This window comes from Scyliorhinus torazame, chromosome 7, assembly GCF_047496885.1.
Source record: "Scyliorhinus torazame isolate Kashiwa2021f chromosome 7, sScyTor2.1, whole genome shotgun sequence".
Lineage (NCBI taxonomy): Eukaryota > Metazoa > Chordata > Chondrichthyes > Carcharhiniformes > Scyliorhinidae > Scyliorhinus > Scyliorhinus torazame.
In genome coordinates, this window is record NC_092713.1 from 212073308 (window position 1) to 212096428 (window position 23121).

General features: G+C 50.4%; 1 long non-coding RNA gene across 1 annotated transcript; it reads left to right on the forward strand.

Moving 5' to 3' along the window:
* Position 1: 1 nt before the first annotated feature.
* On the forward strand, positions 2-20287 carry LOC140426832 (uncharacterized). The gene is made up of 2 exons (XR_011948302.1): positions 2-286; positions 19792-20287. It is a non-coding gene; the product is annotated as an uncharacterized lncRNA (long non-coding RNA).
* Positions 20288-23121: the final 2834 nt, after the last annotated feature.

Below are 23121 nucleotides of genomic sequence, written 5' to 3' on the forward strand. Positions count from 1 at the left end.
GGGGGGGGGGGGAGAAGGGGAGGTGCTGCTGCTCATGGAGCTCGGGGCCCAAACCTCCTGCAGCTGATTGCGATGCTGGCTCACCTGGGCGCGGCTCGAGCTGTATCAATCACTCGTCCGGCTCCGGGTCACATTCCATTGGAACGCTGCTACATTCTCACCCCCGCCACCGCCCTCCTCTGGGAAATGTAGGTTCCCGAGCCCACGCCCAGAGGGCCTGCCCAGCTGAAAGAGAACTACAATCCCAGGCGGCTCCGCGCTCGCGTCACGTGCCCCCAGTTGACAGGTAGGAACTGTTCCTCTCAGTGAGCTCGCGGGGGAGGGAGGTTGAGGAAGTGTGAGGTGGAGACTACACTGTGGCTGCGTTGTTTTATTTTATGCACCTACGCAAACAGGAGCTTTTTTGGTTTGCAAATGTTAGTCAGTTTTTTTATATTAGAATATGTAACAGAAGGTTGAATATAATGTATGTTGTCAGAAGGAAAAATAAAAATACTGGTCGAACTGTTTTAAAAAAAAATGTATTTTATTACAAACATGTATCAGAACAGGTGACAACAAATAAACACCCTGGGAAACTTAATTCCCAACAATCAACTATACAGTCTGTTCAAATACTTTCCCCTTTTCATCCCCCCTCCCCACCTGTGGTGAACAGCTCCTCAAACACATCACAAAACCTTTTCTCCAACCCCCTCTACAGAGCCCCTTAACTCATACTTTATCTTCTCCAACCGCAGGATGTCATACAGGTCATCCAACCAAGCCGCTACCCCCAGTGGAGATGCCAACCGCCACTCCAGCAAAATTCGCTGCCGTGCAATCCGAGAGGCATCAACCTTCCTCCTCTCCATGAGCTCCGGCTTCTCTGAATGACCAAATATCGGCACCCACGGGGTCCACCTTCTCCTCCACTATCCTGGCTAAGACTGCAAACACTCCCACCCAGAATCTTATGAATTTTTCACAACCCCAAAACATGTGCATGCAATTCACTGGCCCACACCCACAACTCTCACTCATCTGCTACCCCCTGGAAGAACCCACTCAATCTCGCCGAGTCCTATGCACCCTGTGCATCACCTTAAATTGTATCAGACACATCCTTGTACATGAGGAGGTCCCGTTTACCCTATGCAGTGCCTCACTCCATACTCCCCAATTAATCTCCCATCCCAACTCCCCTTCCCATTTCTCCTTGATCTTCATCACACGCTTGCCTCCTTGCTCCCCCAGCCACTTGTATACATCCCCAATTCTTCCCTCCCCTTCCACATCCGGAAGCAGCATTCGCTCCAGCAGGGTGTATCCTGGCAACCGAGGGAACCTTTGCCAGACCTTTCGCGCAAAGTCCCTAACCTGCAGATACCTGAATTCATCCCCTCCCGGCATCTCTAGCCTCTCCCTTAGCTCCTCCTGATTGGTGAACCCCTCCTCCAAATAAAGATCCCTCATCTTGACCAGCCCCACTTCCCTCCACCTCCTGTATACACTATCCCCCAACTCAAACCCATGATTCTCGAATAGTGGTGTAAAAAAACGACATACCTTCCACCCTAAACTGCCTCCTCAACTGATTACATATCTTCACCTTGGATTGCAGTACTGGGCTCCCCGAATACCTACTTGGAGCCATTGGCAACGCTGCTGTCATCATAGCCCTCAAACTGAACCCCTTACAAAATTCCTCCTCCATCCTAACCCACTCTACTCCTTCTCTTTCCCACCATCTCCGCACCTTATCCACAGTAGCCGGCGAATAATAATGAAGCAGATTCGGCAACACCAACCCCCCCTGCTGCACAGTAGCACAAGTGGGTAGCACTGTGGCTTCACAGCGCCAGCGTCCCAGGTTCGATTCCCCGCTGGGTCACTGCGGGGTCTGCACGTTCTCCCCATGACTGTATGGGTTTCCTCCCACAGCCCATAGACGTGCAGGTTAGGTGGATTGGCCATGATAAATTGCCCTTAGTGACCAAAAAAGGTTTAGAAGGGTTATTAGGTTACAGGGATAGGGTGAAATTGAGGGTTTAAGTGTGGCGGTGCCGACTTGATGGGCCAAATGGCCTCCTTCTGCACTGTTCGTTCTATGTTTGTTCTATGTTTATGCTGCCTCTGGAGCAGGGTTCTCCTGACCCTCGGCACCATCCATGCTGTCATGGGAGTGTCCCTTTAAGAAATGTTTTTGTCTTATCACATGGCTTCAGTGATGTCATTGTGTGGGTGGAGCTGGGCTGTGGCTCTGGCTTTTTACTTTCACTGTTGAGTTGGTTTTACTTTCGCTTTGAGTTTGAACTGGTTTGTACAGCACAGGTTGAAAAAGATGTGTTTCTCTATCTGCATTTAAAAGCTGTTTTCAGACTGCTTGATAACTTGAAAATAAATAATTGTTTTCTGGAAGGAATTCAAACCTGCTGTTTTGGAAAGGAAACAAGAGCATCCAAACCAGGTCTTGAGTGCTGTGTGCTGGGCCACCCCTTTGAAAAGGGGTTTCTGGTTTATGGGATCTTGTTATTAAATTGGAACAGCTTAAGGGGAAATTTTTATTTTTTATTTTTTTAAAAATATGTTTTTATTAAGAATTTTTCAACAATATTTTCCACCTTACAAACAAACCCCCCCCGTAACAAAGAAAAGAAAGAGAACTCGTGTGGCAAGACATGAACATGGCAAGTCAATAAGATACAGAACTTTGTACATTGGATTCATCCCGTACATGTCAGTTTCCGGATCATTTATGTGTTTTCTTGCTCAAATGCCCCCCAAAGGAACTCCCCTCCCCCCCCCACACGAACGATGTCCCCCCCTCCCCCCCCTCCCCCCCAACCCTCCACCCCCTCCCCCCCCCACCCCCCTGGGTTGCTGCTGCTGCTGTCCGACCTTCATCTAACGCTCCGCGAGATGGTCTAGGAACGGTTGCCACCGCCTGTAGAACCCCTGCGCAGACCCTCTCAAGGCAAACTTTATCCTTTCCAACTTGATAAACCCAGCCATATAATTTATCCAGGCCTCCACGCTGGGGGGGCTTCGCCTCCTTCCACATTAGCAAGATCCTTCGCCGGGCTACTAGGGACACAAAGGCGAGAATGCCGGCCTCTTTCGCCTCCTGCACTTCCGGCTCATCCACTACTCCAAATAGTGCTAGCCCCCAGCTTGGCTTGACCCGGACTTTCACCATCTTAGATACTGTTCCCACAACTCCCCTCCAGAACCCCTCCAGTGCCGGGCATGACCAAAACATATGGACATGGTTCGCCGGACTTCCTGAGCACCTCCCACATCTGTCCTCCACCCCAAAGAACCTACTCAGCCTCGCCCCCCGTCATATGCGCTCTATGAACCACCTTAAATTGTATCAGGCTAAGCCTGGCACACGAGGAAGAGGAGTTAACCCTACTTAGGGCATCAGCCCATAGCCCCTCCTTAATCTCCTCCCCCAACTCCTCCTCCCATTTACCCTTCAGCTCCTCTACCAAAGCCTCCCCCTCTTCTTTCATCACCTGGTATATCGCCGACACCTTGCCCTCTCCAACCCATACGCCCGAAATCACCCTATCTTGAATCCCCTGTGCCGGGAGTAGCGGAAATTCCCTCACCTGCCGCCTCACAAACGCCCTCACTTGCATGTACCTGAAAGCGTTTCCCGGGGTAGCCCAAACTTCTCCTCCAGCGCCCCTAAGCTCGCAAACGTCCCGTCAATGAACAGGTCCCCCATTCTTCTAATCCCTGCCCGATGCCAGCTCTGAAACCCCCCGTCCATCCTTCCTGGGACAAACCGATGGTTGTCTCTGATCGGGGCCCACACCGAAGCTCCCGTCGCACCCCTGTGCCATCTCCACTGCCCCCAGATCTTTAGCGTTGCCGCCACCACCGGGCTCGTGGTGTACCTTGTCGGCGAGAGCGGCAGCGGTGCCGTCACCAGCGCCCCCAGGCTCGTTCCTTTGCAGGACGCCATCTCCAACCTCTTCCACGCTGCCCCCTCTCCCTCCATCACCCATTTACGGATCATTGCCACGTTGACTGCCCAATAGTAATCACCCAAATTCAGCAGCGCCAACCCTCCTCTATCTCTGCTACGCTCCAGGAACCCCCTCCTTACCCACGGGGTCTTGCTCGCCCACACAAATCCCATAATGCTCCTGCTTACCCTTTTAAAGAAGGCCTTAGTAATCACAATTGGGAGGCATTGGAATACAAAAAGAAACCTCGGGGGGACCACCATTTTAACCGACTGTACCCTACCCTCCAGCGAGAGTGGCAACATGTCCCACCTTTTAAAATCCTCCTCCATCTGTTCCACCAACCGCATCAAATTAAGTTTGTGCAGTGCCCCCAGCTCCTAGCTACCTGAATCCCCAAGTATCGAAAGCTCCTTTCCGCCCTCCTCAACGGTAGGTCGTCTATCCCTCTTCCCTGCTCCCCCGGATGGATCACAAAGAGCTCACTCTTTCCCACATTGAGCTTATAGCCCGAAAAGTCTCCAAACTCCCGAAGGATCTGCATTACCTCAACCATCCCCTCCACTGGATCCGTTACATACAGCAACAGGTCGTCTGCGTACAGCGACACTCGATGTTCCTCTCCCCCTGGAACCACCCCCTTCCATTTCCCCGACTCCCTTAACGCCATGGCCAAAGGTTCAATTGCTAATGCAAACAGCAGAGGGGACAGGGGGCACCCCTGCCTCGTCCCTCGATACAGCCGGAATTACTCCGACCTCCGCCGGTTCATGACAACACTCTCCACTGGGGCTCTATACAGGAGCTTAACCCAACTAATAAACCCTCCCCCGAACCCAAACCTCCTCAACACTATCCAGAGATACTCCCACTCTACCCGATCAAAGGCCTTCTCCGCGTCCATGGCTGTCACTATCTCCGCTTCTCCCTCCACCGATGGCATCATTATCACATTTAGGAGCCTTCGCACATTAGTGTTTAACTGCCTACCCTTTACGAATCCCGTCTGGTCCTTGTGAATCACCCCCGGGACACAGTCCTCAATCCTCATGGCCAACATTTTTGCCAGCAACTTAGCATCTACGTTAAGGAGCGAGATCGGTCTATACGACCCACATTGCAGTGGGTCCTTATCCCGCTTCAAGATCAAAGAGATCGTCGCCTCCGACATTGTCGGGGACAGGGTTCCCTCCTCCCTTGCTTCATTGAAGGTCCTTACCAGCAACGGGGCTAACAGGTCTACATACTTCCTGTAAAACTCCACCGGGAACCCATCCGGCCCCGGGGCCCTCCCTGCCTGCATGCTCCCCAGTCCTTTAACCAGCTCCTCCACCCCAATTGGCGCCCCCAAACCAGCTACCTCCTGCTCCTCCACCCTTGGGAACCTCAATTGGTCCAAGAATCGCCGCATCCCCTCTTTTCCCCCTGGGGGCTGGGACCTATACAGCTCCTCGTAAAAGGTCTTAAAAGCCATATTCACTTTCCCCGCACTCTTACACCGTAGTTCCCCTGCCATCTTTGATTCCGCCTATTTCCCTCGCTGCCATCCTCTTACGGAGCTGATGTGCCAGCATCCGACTCGCCTTCTCCCCATATTCATATATCGCCTCCTGTGCCTTCCTCCACTGTGCCTCTGCCTTCCCTGTGGTCAACAGGTCGAACGCAGTCTGAAGACTTCATCTCTCCCTGAGTAGTCCCTCATCTGGAGCGTCTGCATAGCTCCCGCCCACCCTTAAAATCTCCCCCACTAACCTCTCCCTTTCCCTGCCCTCTCTCTTCACCCTATGAGCCCTGATGGAGATTAACTCTCCCCTGACCACCGCCTTCAGCGCCTCTCATACTACTCCCACCTGCACCTCCCCGTTGTCGTTGGCCTCCAGATACCTTTCGATACACCCCCGCACTCTCCCGCACACATCCTCGTCTGCCAGCAGTCCCACATCCAACCTCCACAATGGGCGTTGGTCCCTCTCCTCCCCCAGCTCTAGCTCCACCCAATGCGGGGCATGGTCTGAAATGGCTATGGCCGAATACTCCGTTCCCTCCACTTTCGGGATCAATGCCTTGCCCAGAACAAAAAAATCCATCCGGGAGTAGGCCTTATGGACGTGGGAGAAAAAATAAAATTCTCTGGCCAAAGGCCTGGCAAATCGCCACAGATCTACTCCCCCCATCTGGTCCATGAAACCCCTAAGCACCTTGGCCGCAGCCGGCCTCTTCCCCGTCCTAGATCTAGAGCGATCTAATGCTGGGTCCAGCACCATGTTAAAATCCGCCCCCCCATTATCAAGCTCCCTAACTCCAGGTCTGGAATACGCCCCAACATCCGTTTCATGAATCCAGCATCGTCCCAGTTCGGGGCATATACATTCACCAGTACCACCTCCGTCCCCTGCAACCTACCACTCACCATCACGTATCGGCCTCCCTTGTCCGCTACTATGTTCTTGGCCTCAAACGACACCCGCTTCCCCACCAGTATTGCCACCCCTCTACTCTTCGCATCCAGCCCTGAATGGAACACCTGCCCTACCCATCCCTTCCTTAACCTGACCTGATCTGCCACCTTCAGATGTGTCTCCTGAAGCATGGCCATGTCTGCCTTAAGTCCCTTTAGGTGCGCGAACACTCGGGCCCTCTTAACCGGCCCATTTAGGCCTCTCACATTCCACGTGATCAGCCGGATTGGGGGGTTACCCCCCTGCCGACTAGCCATCTCCAATCTTAGGCCTGTCCCGTGCTTGCACCTCCCGCACCCTCCAGTCCCCCAGGCGGGTAACCCCCGTCCTGACCACCTCTTCCATTTTCAGTTCCTCCTCGGACAGTGCAGCAGCAACCCTAAAATCCCCCCCCCCCCCCCCGCTAGATCTACATCTAGCTCTTTTGCTCCCCCCATATTACTTCCGTGAGTCAGCTGACTCCTGCTGACCCCGGATTCCCCCGCCTTCCCGTTGATCTCCCCCGTGTGGGAGTCTCTCCTCCTCCTTACCTTCCTCCATCCCGCCCCCCCCTGTTGGCACGGGAAAAAGCCCGCGCTTTCCTGAACCAGCCCCGCCCCCTGTGGCGCAGCTCCTGTTGCGGCCCTTATCCCAGTTCCTTCATTCCCGAGTCTCACCTCCCTCCAGCACCGACGCCCACATTCCCCATCATCATCATCTCGTCTACAGAAAAGAAAAAAGGGAAATTTTAGGAATTTTAACCAGAACTCTACCCACATCCCCATCCATCATCCCACCCATGAAGTATTCTTTGCCCATATTTACAACCCCATATACAACCGACATCTCCCCCCGCAACCACATCCCCTCAGTTCGAGTCCAGTTTTTCCGTCTGAATAAACCTCTTCTGGCGTTTCAAAATAATGGTGTCGGTCCTGATAAGTGACCCACAGTCGCGCAGGCTGCAGCATGCCGAACCTGACTCTTTTTTTATGCAGCACCACCTTGGCCCGGTTGAAGCCAGCTCTCCTCTTTGCCACCTCCGCGCTCCAATCCTGGTAAACTCGGATCACCGCGTTCTCCCATCTACTGCTCCGCACATTCTTGGCCCATCTCAGCACACTTTCTTTGTCCGCGAAGCGATGGAACCTTGCCACTATCACCCTTGGCGGCTCATCGGCCTTGGGACCCCTCGCCAGAACCCGGTGGGCCCCTTCCAGCTCCAGGGGGGCTCGGAGAGGCCTCTGCGCCCATCAGCGAATGAAGCATCGTACTCACGTACGCCCCGGCATCAACTCCCTCCACTCCTTCAGGAAGACCCAGAATCCGGAGGTTCTTCCTCCTCGACCTGTTCTCCAGGACCTCAATTCTCTTGGCCCACCTCCTGTGCACCGCCTCGTGCGCCTCCATTTTTACCGCCAGGCCCAGGATCTCGTCCTCGTTGGTATTCACTTTATCATTCACCCCACAAAGCTCCACCGCCTGGGTCTTCTGGGTCTCCTTCAGCCCCTCGATCGCCAAGAGCATTGGCGCCAGCACCTCCTTTTTCAGCTCCTCCACACATCGCTTGAGGAACTCCTGCTGGTCTGGCCCCTACGCTGCTCGCTCTCCGCCCTCCGTCATCTTGCTTTTTTCCCCTCGTTTTGGTCTCTGCGCCAGGGCCTCTTTTCTCGTCGTTCCACCGCTGATCTCGGCCATATATCGTAATGGGGGACCTTACTGCACCTTCCCACGCGGGATTAATTTTAAAAAAAGCTCAGTTGGGGCTCCTCTGGAGAGCCCGAAAGTCCGTTGTCGCGGGAGCTGCCGAAACGTGCGGCTTAGCTCCGCATCGCCGTAACCGGAAGTCAAGGGAAACATTTATTAAGGGTTATACATAGAGTACTGTAGCTGTGTGGGGTACATATGTTGGTAATTGATAAAAATGTTTAGTGTATGTGTTTATAAAAATGTTAACTAAATTCGTAGAATAAACTTTGTTTTTGATTAAAAATGCTTAAGGCCTCTGTTGAATAACACCTGAATGGCAGGCCCTTGTGCTCATCGTAACCAAAATCTATAAACAATTGTAGGTCAGGTGAACTCCATGATATACTTTGGAGTTTTCTAAACCCTGGCCCATACAAAGTCCGAAATGATTATGTCCAATTTCTGAAAAAAGGCATAAAGATCAGGAGAGCCTGAAAAATAAACAAGAACCTGGGCAGAATATTCATTTTCACCACTTGGACCCTCCCCGTCAACGTCAACTGTGGTGTATCCCACCTCCTGAGATCTCCCCTGGCTTCCTCCACCAGCTTTGTTAAGTTCCACTTATGGAGCCCGTCCATTCCCTCACTACCTGAATCCCCAAATACCTAAACCTATTCCTCGCTACCGTAAATGGCATCCCCCCTAAATTAGCCGCTGTCCCAGCTCATTCACCAGGAAAACTTCACTTTTCCCTACATTTAGTTTGTGTCCCGAGAACCTACCAAACCTCCCAGCAGGCCCATAATCCTTCCCATACTCTCCGGTGGACCCGAAACATACAGCAACAGGTCATCGGCTTAGAGCGACAACCGATGCTCCCCCCCCCCCCATAATCCCCTCCCACCCCTCAACCCCCTAAGAGCCATCGGCAACGGCTCTATGGAAAGCGCAAACATTAACGGCAACTGCGGACACTCCTGCCTAGTACCCCTGTGTCAGTCAAAGCTTTGCAAACTCATATTATCCGTCCACACTCTTGCCCTTGGTGCCACATACAGCAACCGCACTCATGCCACAAAACTCGGCCCAAACCCAAACCTTCCCAAAAGCTCGAACAAGTACCGCTGGTCCACCGATCAAATGCATTCTCCGCGTCCATGGACATCACCACCTCCGGTACCAGAGCCCCCGACGGATTCATCACCACATTCAACAGCCGTCTTATGTTACTCGCGAGCTGCCTGACCTTCATGAAGCCTGTTTGATCTTCTGCAACCATCCCCGGGACACAATCCTCCATCCTCGCCGGGAACAACTTAGGCAATACTTTCACATCCGTGTTCAATAGTGATATGTGCCTGTACAACCCACATTCCACCAAGTCCTTCCCCTTTTTCAGGATTAGCGTGATTACTGCCTGCGTCATTGTCTCTGGCAACTCCCCCTTCAGCAAACGCCCCCAACAGGAATGGTGCCAGGTCCATCGCAAGTTCCTTGTAAAATTTCACTGGGTACCCATCTGGCCCCTCGGGGCCTTCCCCGACTTCATACGCCTGATACTATACAGCACCTCCCTCAGACCCAGGGGCTCCTCCAACGCCTGCCCCTTTGCTTCCTCCACCTGAGGAAATTCCAGCTCGTCCATAAACTGCCCCATGTCCCTCTCCTCTCCCCCCAGGTCCACCTCATACAGTCCCTGGTCGTATTCCCTAATATCGCTTCTTAGTTCCCAAATAACAGAGATTCCAGACTGCGCTTCTTGGGAAAGTTATTTGAAAGTTTATTTGCCAGCTTTAGTGTCTATTGATAAAGTCAACACAGAGATCCATTAATAACCTCTCACTTATCCATCTCCTAGCCTATCTATAACCATCTGTAAAATCTGTGTCTCCTCTTCAATGCCTGCTTTCCCACCTATTTTAGTATCAACTGCAGATTTTGCTATATTACACTCTGACACTGTTTGCAGATCATTTATATAGATTGTAAACATATGAGGTCCAAGGATTGAATTCTGTAGCACCCCACGAGTTACAGTTCACCAGCCAGAGAACAACCCTTTTTTTTTCTTTAAAAAAAAAAAAAATTTGAGAGTACCCGTTGATTTTTTTCCAATTAAGGGCAATTTTAGTGTGACCAATCCACCTAAACTGCACATCTTTGGGTTGTGGCAGTGAAACCCACACAGGCACAGGGATAATGTGCAAACTCCACACAAAGAACAACAAATAAAAAACAGTACAGCGCAGGAACAGGCCCTTCGACCCTCCAAGCCTGTGTCCTATCTAGACCAAACGCCTGTATCCTTCAATGCCCCGTCTGTTCATGTGTCTAGCTGGATAAATCGTAAAGGTCTCTAACTGTCTGCCTCAACCACCTCACTTGGCAGTGCATTCCAGGACATCACCACCCTCTGGGTAAAAAAAACTTCCCCCGCACATCTCCATTGAACCTTCACCCCCCCCCCCCCCCACCTTGAACTTGTGCCCCCTTGTAATTGTCATTTCCGCACTGTTATTGAGAAAATATTAGAAGCTTAAGGAGTAATAGGAAGACATTTGGAAAATTATACCACAATCCAACAGAATCAATGCGTTTTTTTTTGCAATGTCTGCTCTGCCATTAAATCATGGCTGATATTTTTCTCATCCCCATAATCCCTAATCCCTTTATTAATCAAGAACCTATCCAACTCGGTCTTAAAAATACGTGATTTGGCCTCCACAACCTTCTGCGGCAAAGAGTTCCACAGATTCACCACCCTCTGGCTGAAGAAATTCCTCCTCATCTCTGTTTTAAAGGATTGTCCCTTTAGTCTGAGATTGCAGAATTGCAATCTCTGCTTTCTGTCCAGAATGTGTTTCAGAGCATGTTTGGACCCCAGTTAGACCAGGTAAACGGCCCCGATTGGCAGGTGTTAAATGAGACTGCCCACAGATACATACATGGGACATGTACGCAAGAAAAACCCCATAAGAGTAAAGCACCCCAATCCCCGACTGAACAGGCAGAACACACCCCCATGAACCCTGTAACCACACACTGCAGGGCCTCAGCAGAAGGAGATGCAGATTTCCTGTATACAACCCCATTAACCGTGACCCAATTACGGGATGCGTGTGGAAAGATTACACCGTTCCTTCCCAGATCAGACCCCCACCAGTTTTTCGCCAGAGTTAAACAGCAGGTTACCATGTACGGCCTGGACGAAAAGGAGCAAGTGAAGCTCACAGTTTTAAGCCTCGACGCTTCAGTCGTGGCAGCCCTTCCCGAGCCAGAGAATGTAGGAGGAGGCACCCTACAAGAAATGCACACAGCGATCCTAGATGCGATCAGCTATAACAGAGGAGACCCGGTAGAAGGCCTAAACAAGTGTAGGCAAAAGAAGACAGAGCACCCCACAGTGTTTGCTGGATGCTTGTGGATACATTTCACAGCTGTTTTCGGAGAGTTAGTGTAGCCATGTGGGATGACCACTTCCCGATTACAAAATGGACACTTGCAAAGACTGCAGGGAAAATTGGACAATGCTAAGAAACAAGCAGGTGCAAGCTCTGTCTGTTGATTAGAACCTTAAATGCTCAGACAGGACAGAAACTACCAAACGATTTACATACTAATGAGCCATCTCCGGGGACAAAAGGGAAACATTTAGATACACAATGTTAGGACAGACTCCCGGCGCCAGAAGAAGCTAAGACAAAGCAGACTGACAGTCACCAGGACACGCCCAGCGATCAGGGAACCACCCCTCTATTGGAGGAAAACTGATACCGATCATTGGGAAAGACCCAATTAGTTGAGGCCAAGTTCAAGGCCCACCCAAAAGAGCACGAAGCCCTTTGCAGTATAAAAGGTATCACCCAAGGGAGAATCTTTCTCCTTTGGCTTTGGCTCTCAGTGAAGGGAGAGACCAGCCTAGCAGACACAGCAGACCAAGTAAGTTCCAAGTCAATGCACGCTACGAGATAGACGCTCCTAGTTGCTACCCTGTAAACAGCTCAACCCAGCAGCCTCAGAACCGAGCAACGGCCATTGTTCCTCTGACTGAGTGGGCGCCCGAAGCTAAGTATAGGCCTTAGTAATAGTGGTAGTTTAGTTTGTAGAGTTTATGCATGAGTAGATTTGACTGTGTAAATAAATGAGCATTGCTTTTGAACTTACTAACTGGTGTATCGAGTCATTGATCAGTATTCGGTTCTGAGCCTTGTGGCGGTGTCGAAAGATACCTGGCGACTCTTGAGCAAACGTGATTAAATAGAGCTAAATTAAGAACCAACCAAAGGTTAGCAACATTTACTGGCGACATCTGACGGGATTCGATTTAGAAGTGGCCTAACCACTCCGGGAGAACCCAAAATTTGAATTGAGAATCCAATTGGGAACAGAAAGAAAAACCACAAGCGTCAAAACAGCACTGATCAAGCCTCTGAGATTCGGAAGTGTGTTAATGCATGTGTACTAACAGGGATATAAGTAAACCTGAGAGATTTTGTTGCGAAAAACTGTCGGGAGTTTTGTAGGCCGGAAATTAGTGTAAGCCGTACCCGTGTTTACATCACCATTTATCAGCCCCTGTTCCAAATTCAGTAGAGATCCTAGATAGAGAGAATGGCAATGAAGGCACTGGAACGCCTTATGAACCCCCAGGAATTCGAGGTCGCAGCGACCAGCAGTAGAGTAGGACAGTGTCCCGTTTGGGAAGAAGAGATCAGGAAATATCTCAAAGGGAAAGGATGGCCCCTCTGGAGTGAATTCTATGATAATGAGGAAACAGGACCCGGGATTATAGGACATACTTGGTGGGCGAACCTCTCAGAGATCCACAAGAAAAGCTTAGGGAAAGCTCGCAAGCCGATGGCAATTGTGTCCTGTTTGGCACAATTGCGAGGCACAGAGGAGGTCGTTAGGATGCTCCGTAGAGAGATAGAGGAGAGAGACAGAACCAGTGAGGTAGACGTGAGTGAGGTAGAGAAAGAGAATCAGGATCTGAAAGAGCAGTTAGCAGCAAGGGACAGAGAGGTGGATGATGCCAAGAGGGCACATCAGTCTTGTCTCGCGCATTTGAACAGCTTTCAGACACAATACGATAAGGCCTACCAGGACACGCATTGTGCGGTCTTGGTAAGACAAGAAACAGAACAGCAAGTGAGAAATTGCAGAAGAAGTGCAATGATTTAAAAGCAGCCCTACGAGCACTCCATACTTCCACAACGGAACAAAGGCAGAGCTCCGAAAACCATGCAAAGTGCCGGAAGCAAATTGCAGAATTGCAATCTCTGCTGTCCGTACAAAATGGATTTCAGAGTACATTCGGACCCCAATTAGATCAAGAAAACAGCCCCAATTGGCAGGAATTGAACGAGACTGCCCATAGAAAAACCCCAGAAAAAGAAAGCACCCCAACCGAACAGGCAGAACACCCCCCCCCCATGAATCCTGTGACCACACACCGCAGGGCCGCAGGAGAAAGAGAAGCAGACTTCCTTTACACAACCCCGTTAACCGTGACCCAATTATGGGACGCGTGTGGAAAAATTACACCGTTCTTTCCCACTTCAGACACCCACCAATTTTCCGCGAAGGTCAGACAACTGGTTACCATATACGGCTGCAATAACGAGGTTATGCTGCAATTGTATAAGGTGTTAGTGAGGCCACATCTGGAGTATTGTGTTCAGTTTTGGTCTCCTTACTTGAGAAAGGACGTACTGGCACTGGAGGGTGTGCAGAGGAGATTCACTAGGTTAATCCCAGAGCTGAAGGGGTTGGATTACGAGGAGAGGTTGAGTAGACTGGGACTGTACTCGTTGGAATTTAGAAGGATGAGGGGGGATCTTATAGAAACATATAAGATTATGAAGGGAATAGATAGGATAGATGCGGGCAGGTTGTTTCCACTGGCGGGTGAAAGCAGAACTAGGGGGCATAGCCTCAAAATAAGGGGAAGTAGATTTAGGACTGAGTTTAGGAGGAACTTCTTCACCCAAAGGGTTGTGAATCTATGGAATTCCTTGCCCAGTGAAGCAGTAGAGGCTCCTTCATGAAATGTTTTTAAGATAAAGATAGATAGTTTTTTGAAGAATAAAGGGATTAAGGGTTATGGTGTTCGGGCCGGAAAGTGGAGCTGAGTCCACAAAAGATCAGCCATGATCTCATTGAATGGTGGAGCAGGCTCGAGGGGCCAGATGGCCTACTCCTGATCCTAGTTCTTATGTTCTTATGTTCTTATGTTTGCTGGACGTTTGTGGATTCACTTTAGCGCAGTTTTTAGAGAGTTAGCCTGCGCTCATTTGTCCCCAGATAATATGGCCAAATGGACCCGAATTCTAGTCTCCCATGCCAGAGAAGCAGGATGAAAAGCTTGCGCAAAGTATGACCCCTCAGATGAGGCCCACAATGAAAAATGGGATTTGAAGAGATTGTCCCACGCTTGGGAGCAACCAATTGCAGGCAAAACCGCATTTATAACACCCGATGAAGAGCAGGTAGAAATGAACCCAGTTAAGGCACACCAGAACCCCGCATGGGTAAATGAGGGCAGGAACAGCCCACCACAGCCAAAACCCCAGGAATGTTACTACTGTGGACAATTAGGACACATTGCACGAGAGTGCAACGCGCCCCAAAAGCAGCAGAGAAACCAAGAGACAGGCACCCTAAATAAGAATAGGGCAAAGCCAATCCATAGCATTAGCAGCCGTTCAGAGAACATAGACATGAACGGCACCGACTGACGGTGTTCGGGCTCCCCAACTTGGGTCTGTGACACGCTTTGGGACAAGTCCGGTAGACCGGTCGGAGCAGGCGATGTTCGGGGACACCCAGTAGAATTTCTTTGGGACACAGGAGGGTCCCGCACTACGCTCAATTCCTCCACGATGTTTCAGCGAGACACGTGGCCCTAAACAGACACCATCACACTCAGCAGCTTTACAGGTCATTTACAACAAGGACACATCACAGCCCCTGTAGCGATACAAATAGGGAACATTACAACTAAACACCCCGTAGTTTTGGTCGATCTACCCCAGACAGCTGAACACATCCTAGGAATCGATTTTATGAGCTCCCACAACCTCTCTTTTGATCCAGTTAATAAATGTGTTTGGAGAATGGCAAAGGCAGCACGAGCCCCCGCCACGCTCACAGTTGGAGAAGATGAAAACAGGATTAACTCAGTAGGAGTCTTCTGGTTTGACCCTCGAGCCATTAGTCTGGACAAACAGGTTAGGGAAGTCCTGGAGCAACACAAAGCAGCATTTGCACAGCACAAGCACGACTGTGGCAAAATAGCTGGCTTGGTGAACATTACAGGTCCCGACCCCAGACCCCAAAAGCAGTATGGTTTTCCCCAAGAGGCAGAGGGAGAAATCTGAAAGGTAATAGAGAGTTTGCTGGATCAAGGCATACTCAGATCAGTAGCCTCCACAAACAACGCACCAATTAGGCCCATCAGAAAATCCGATGGATCATTGCGACTGACCATTGATTACCTGAAACTGAACTAAGTAACCCCAGTAGCAGCCCCCACCATAGCCACGAGGTACGAGACCATGCTCAAGCAGGGACTCCAGTCAAAACGTTTTTCGGTTTTTGACATTAGCAACGGCTTTTGGTCCATTCCATTGGATAAAGCGTGCCATTACAAATTTGCCTTTACATTCCAGGGACAACAATATACGTGGACGTGCCTTCGACAAAGCTTCCACAACTCCCCCTCCATTTTCCACCAACAGCTGTCAAATGGACCAGCAAAATATTCCCGCCCCGATTGTCTGGTCCAGTATGTAGATGACTTGCTACTACAGACAGGCACAAAGGGAGAGCACATTTTGCTTCTTGCCGAACTCCTAGCACTCCTAAAAGAAATTGGATGTAAAGTCAACCCCAAGAAGGCCCAGATTTTGCAGGAAAAAATGATTTACTTGGGTACAATAATGACACATGGTAAATGCGAGATCGCCCACAGTGTCTCAGCCCTCCGGTCATTTTTAGGACTGGTTGGCTACTGCCAAAACCATATCGATGGTATCGCCACAAAAGCAGCGTTCCTTTCCGAACTTCTCAAGAAGCAGGCACCTTGGGAATGGCTTTCACAGCACATTGATGCCGTGGATGCTTTAAAAAGAGCACCTCAGCACATCCCCCGCATTACAGGTCCCAGATCCACTTTCCCCGTACGCAATCGAAGTTGAAAGCACCGATCGAACCCTTTCGGCCGCGCTCCTCCAGGAACGCCACGACCAGTTACCAGTAGCACACACCTCACGCGTGTTAGACCCTGTTGAGCAAGGAATTTCTGCCTGCGAAAGGCACCTGCTCGCAGTTTTTTGGGTAGTACAGTACTTCGCCTACATTACAGGACTCAACCCCATCACCTTTTCACTGAACACACCCCAACACAGCTATTATTAGACTGTCGACTTAAAGATGGCACAGTCAGCCAAATCCGCGCAGCCCGTTGGACCCGTCTTTTACAGGGACGGGACATTACAGTAAAAAGAACCAAGACCCACACCTTCCGAGCTGTTAATTTGCGATATGCAGGAACCGCTCATGAGTGTGAGATCATCACCACAAAACACAACACAGGCCCATTTATACCTAAGACAGCTCCCAGGAACGCAGGAAATACACCCAGAGACCCCAGCCCACAGACACGTGCGCACCCCTGAAAATTTATGTGGATGGCTTCTCCACAGTTTTGAATGGAAAGAAAATTACCGGTTGTGGCATTTATATAGAGGACGCGCAGGGATGCGCCCTAGATGAGATCTCATTAAAGTTGCCAGGACACTTAGGCTCGCAGGCAGCAGAACTGGCAGGAATCGCTTATATTGTAGACCACCCCGACTCGTTCCTGACCCCAGCAGACATCTATTCGGACAGCTTGTATGTCTGTAATAGTTTGACGGAATTCCTACACTTTGGGAAAGTAGAGGATTCGTTTCCGCAGACGGAAAGCCCCTACCCTCAGCCCCATTACTCAGACATATCCTCGAGACAGCTAAAGATAGGAAATATGGCATAATTGAGGTTTGCAGTCATCACCGTTCTTCCACCCCCCCATGTAACGTTAAAGCAGACACCTTAGCGAAGGCAGGTTCCAGGCATGGTTACTTTTGGAACCCCCCCCGAGAGCACCCCAGTACACACGGTTCAGGTCTCACAGACCAACATTCAGGATCTAGCAAAGGCACAGACGGAAGATGAAAAACTCAGGGAAGATTTAAAAGGAACCTTCCCAGCCCCGTATGACAAGTTTAAAAACGCAATCACCACACACGACGGTGTGATTTAAAAAGAAGGCATTTATGTAGTTCCCAGCCAGGACAGGAACCAGATTATTTGTCAGTTCCATGACAATCATGGATACCAAGGCATTGAACCCACCTCACACCTCTCTGCTGGTGGCCTGATTTAAAAGCCGATGTTACTCACTATATTGAAAATTGCTTGATCTGTGCCCAGAACAATCCGGACAGATATTCAAGAAAGGCTCAGCCTAGTCACACCTGCCCCGTTAATGGCCCCTGGACGCATTTGCAGAAAGACTACATAGGACCCCTACCCACCTGCAGAAATGGTTATAAGTGTGTGTTGGTGGTCATCGACACCTTCACAAAATGGGTGGAAGCTTTTCCATCGAGAACGAATACGGCCAAGACAACAGCTAAAATACTAACGCAGCACATCTTTACAAGATGGGGCCTCCCACGCAGTATAGAATCCGATCAAGGCTCCCATTTTACAGGACGAGTAATGAAAAACGTCCTCACAATTTTCGGAATTAGGCAGAAGTTTCACATAGCCTACCACCCCCAGTCAAGCGGCATTGTAGAGAGGATGAATAGGACTCTAAAAGCCACCCTGAGGAAAATGGTACAACAGAACAACAGCACCTGTGATTCAGTTCTCCCATTTGCTTTAATGTTCCTACGAAACACAGTATCCACGTCCACAGGATACACCCCCCACACTCTCATGACCGGATGCCCCATGAAAGGGACAGAGTATTTATTAGGACTGGATTTGGCCAGCCCCGCAGTCACCAAACACGCGCATGAAAATGCTGTACAACAGTTAATAGAGAACATAAAGGCAGCCCAACTTGCAGCAGCTGTGAGACTTGGGACCAGGAAGAAACAAAGCAAGGCTTGTTGCGACAAAAAGGTACACACCACCGAGTTTGTAGTAGGGCAGCAAGTGATGCTTTCCCTATACAACCCCAGTTCATTCCTTTTCCCCAAAATTTTCCGGACCGCACTCCATTTCGAACAAAGTAAGCCCCTTGGTATACAAAATCACATATCCCAATGGCAAGTCTGCGTGGTTCCACATAAACCAGCTTAAGGTTTATGGCTCGCAGAACAACCATTCACACCACATCTTGCATGCAGCAGCAGACGAGCATGCCCCGCCCACAGATGATGCATTCCTATCCTCCCCCAGCCAGTCCAGCCCGTCCTCAGACACGACTTCAACTCCACCCCCAGAGGCATGACTCTGCCTCTCCCTTCCTTCAACCAGCAGCGACAGCGATAGCGACAGCAATGACGACAGCCACAGCACACCACGTTATGATTATACCCCTGCACCAGGCCCCACTCCCAGCGAATCCGAGCATGATTCCTGTGACCCCTTCGAAGTCACATACATCAAAGCCCCTGACCCAGACCCACTGCCCGACGATTACGGATTACAGCCAAGCAACTCCAACCTCGACACACGATTCTGGCACCGCGACAATTTGTTCAGGCTCATCCGGAATGATGAGATGGACCCGAATTCACCCCAAGCAGCTTTGGCCAAACTACTCCAGTCAAGAGTGTGGCAGCCGGGAGAAAATGATGACATAGAGTCTGACTCCCACCAAACAAATCCCTTTGCGACCCTGTTCGCTACTCAGCAATGAGGTGTCCAGCTGATGGAAAAAAGGAACCGATGGAGAAATACAGTGTCCTTTATGATGGAACCTGCACCATGTTTGTTGTATGTTTGTTCGTTTAATGTACATGTTCGTTGTTTGTAAATTTGAAAGTTTTTCATAGCCCCACGCCACCACCCTTTCGACGCCCAATGCCTGTTAATGGAACAAGTTTGTCCCCAGACAACCGTTCAGAGGAACTAGTTTGTCGACAGACAACCGTTCAGAGGAACTAGTTTGTCGACAGAACACCACTCATAGCTACTCTCCTGATTCGATCACGAGAGGCAGCCCCCCATGGTGACCACATTCTTACCCGTTCTTGCCGGTCGCTCAGGCAGTGGAGAAACGGCGCTGGTCCTCGCCCTGTCTGAGGATCCCCCTCTGGTCAGCTATGCTCGGGTAGAGCACGAACGGCACTGATCACCATCCTACCCAGGGATTCCACCCATTTCGTACCCGCTGCGGCCCATACGCACCCCATTTTGGCACTTTCAGTTCGAAATTCTTTTGTTTGTTTTTGGCAACCCTTAGGTTGCTTCCGTATGCTATTTACATCCTCAAACACTAGGATGGTAGATCGCACAGGCTGCGAATCAGCTCGCACTATGTCAGTATTTTTCTTGGATGTCTTGTCCCAAATATTTGGTTTAAAAAATAATGAGGGAGTCACAGATGGTGACCAATCATATTGGGTAATTGGCAACAAAGGACAGACAGACATACGAGATCTTAAGCAAGATAATAACAGATATTATGCTTGTGTCCATAGAACTCCAGAACCTCTGGAACCCCAGAGGAAGAAAAAGAAGACAGAAAGATGAAGACGACCTCCATATTTTTCACCTGGATCTTAGCGGGATCCCTTCAGTTGCGCGCGGACGCTACCGCCCTGACCCCTACCACACAGGCCGTGAATGATCCCCATCCCTACCATACACAGAACCCCGAGATAGTTAGTCCTAAGACCGTTAACGATACCCCGACCTGGTGTGATAAGTTTATCACCTGGTATTCACTATCCGACATAGTAGAAGCCCTCTTTGTACTGGCGATACTTTGCAGTGTCGTGCAGACACTTAGAATCAGAAAATGGTGAAGGAGAGCCTACCGCTCTCGAACCCTGGTATACACGTTTAGGTCCCCTATTTTCGGACTTCACCAAACCCATTGACATGAATTAAAGTGCATCCGCTCCTCTTTATGTGTGTTTTGTTCAATAAAGAAATGTAAACCTCTGTGTCTGACTGCCAGGCCAGAGAAACTTGTGTTGCTGCTATTTTGTACATTTAAAGTGTTGCAGATTATTTTTGATTGTTTGAGTGAGGATAGTTTATTGAGGATAGTTAGAGGTTCCAGTTTTTTATTTTGTAATGCATGCCTGAATGTCATAGCGCCCTGTAGAGTTTTATATTGATGTATGTAAGTAAAATGATTTTAGGGAAAGAATTGCGTTTCAAAGGATAGGGCAGTGTAGAGCCCATGACCTGCTTACGGGTGTCCCACTTGGTCAGAGAACGAAGTATTGTGATCCTTCGCGCTTCACGTTGAGGATCACAAGGAGGGTGTGTAGCCATCTGGGATGGCCACTTCCCGATTACAAAATGGACACTCTGCAAAGATTGCAGGAAAATGGACAATACTAAGAAAGCAAGCAGGTGCAAGGTTTGTCTGTTGATTGGAGCTGTAGCTCCCAGACAAGACCGATACTGCAAAGCATTACCATACTAATGAGCCATCCCTGGGAACAAAAAGGTAACATTTAAGTAAACAATACCAAGACAGACACCCTGGCGCCAGAGGAGACCAGAACAAAGCAGGCCAATGGCCACCTAGGACACGCCCAGCAATCAGGGCACCCACCCCTCTATTGGAGGAAATCGATTAGAACGATTGGGAAACGATTTGGGTATAAGAAGAATCTCCCAAGAGAGAATCACTCTCTTGTGGCTCCGGCTTTCATCAAGCAGAGACCTGCCCAACAGCAGCATTAGAACAAGTAAGTCCAAGGTCAATGCACGCTACCAGACAGACGACCTTAGCTGTTATTCCGTACCAATTCGACCCCAGCAGCCTCCGAACCGAACAACGGCCATTGTTCCTCTGACTGAGTGGGCGCCCGATGCCAAGTATAGGCTTTAGTAGTAGTGATAGTTTAGTTTGTAGAGTTTTATGCATGAGTATATTTGACTCTGTGTGTAAATTAATGAGCATTGAGTTTGAACTTACTAACTGGTATATCGAGTCTTTGATCAGTATTCGGCTTTGAACCTTGTGGCGGTATCGAAAGATACCTGGCGACTCTAGAGCAAATGTAATTAGAATTAAGGGAGGCAACCATAGTGGTCGCCATCTTCAGAGCCAAATTCAGAGAAACACAATTAGCAACAATTAGCAACACCTGCGACATTTTAACCACCCCATTCAGTCCCCGGATGTGCCACGTTACCAGCCTTACTGGAGGCCTATGTCTCCAATCCCCTCTATCGTCAGTCATCTTCCCTACTTAACTCCAGCCCCCTTAATTCCACCCTATACCTAGCCCATCCTAGATGGCCCCCTTCTCCACCCCTGACCATGTCATCTCTCACCCTCTGCCACCTTGCAACAACCTGCCCCCTTCCCCCTCCGTCCCCCCGGCCACCCAACTTGGGCCTTCTCCCTCACCACCTCACTTCCGTTCACCAGCATTATTTGCTAGCGTGGCAGCCCCTGCTCAAACGCACCTTTCAAAGACCTCCCCTCCCCCTCCTCAGCTCAAGGAAGAACCCCCCCCCCCCCACCGAAACAAAGACTCCTTCTGTGATGCACCATCAATAACACACAACGAGTGCTAAACATAACTGAGGTTTTAATACACAAAACAGCAAGCCTCCTGCCTCTGGATCCGAACTGGGTACGGAGGCGGAGATTTGCCACCTTTATACATAAGCCCGAGGGGGGGAGCCACAGGCAGAGCCAGCCTGGACAAGCCCAGGCATGCACAATACAATACATATAATGAAATAACAAAGTTTACCACATTCACCCCCTGTTTAAAAAAGAGTCCGGGGGGGGGTGAAGTGGTCTTAAAGGCCTTGACCTTCCGCCGTGATCGCCTCAGTCTCGGCTGTGGTGTGGGCGCCAGCACCGAGACCTGCATGTCTGGGAGCGTGTTGTCTTCTTCTTCACCCAGATGTTGAGTCGGTGAAGGGGGGGGGCGGTGTATGGGCATGGTGGTGGTGCTTGTCACCGGTGGGCCTGCGGGTGTCAGTTCGAGAGGGAGGTGGGCAGGGGTGGAGGAAGACGGTGTAGGGTGGGGGGTGGTGGTGATGGTCGCCGGGGAGCCTGCAGGAGCCAAATCCCGAAGGGAGACCGTGTCCTGCCGCCCGTCCTGGTGTGCCACGTAGGCATATTGGGGGTTTGCATGGAGGAGCAGGACCCTCTCGACGAGGGGATCGGCTTTATGACTCCTCGCATGCTTGCGGAGAAGGATGGGCCCCGGGACTGTCAGCCAGGACGGAAGCGAGATCCCGGAGGTGGCCTTCCTGGGGAAGGCAAACATACGTTCATGAGGAGTCTCGTTAGTGGCTGTACATAGGAGCGACCGGATGGAGTGGAGCTCATCGGGGAGGGCCTCCTGCCAGCGGCAGACTGGGAGACATTTCGACTGTAGGGCCAGAAGGACGGCCTTCCAGACCGTCGCGTTCTCCCTCTCCACCTGTCCGTTTCCCCAGGGGTTGTAGCTGTCGTCCTGCTGGAGGCGATGCCGTTGCTGAGCAGGAACTGACGCAACTCGTTGCTCATAAAGGAGGAGCCTCGATCACTATGGATGTAGGCGGGGAACCCGAACAGGGTGAAAAGACTATGCAGGGCCTTGATAACGGAGGCAGAGGTCATGTCAGAGCAGGGGATGGCGAAGGGTAATCTGGAGTACTCGTCAACGATGTTGAGGAAGTAAACGTTACGGTCAGTGGAGGGGAGGGGCCCTTTGAAGTCCATGCTGAGGCGCTCAAAGGGGCGGGAGGCCTTTACCAGATGTGCTCTATCTGGCCGATAGAAGTACGGTTTGCACTCCGCGCAGACCTGGCAGTCCCTGGTCACGGACCTAACCTCCTCGATG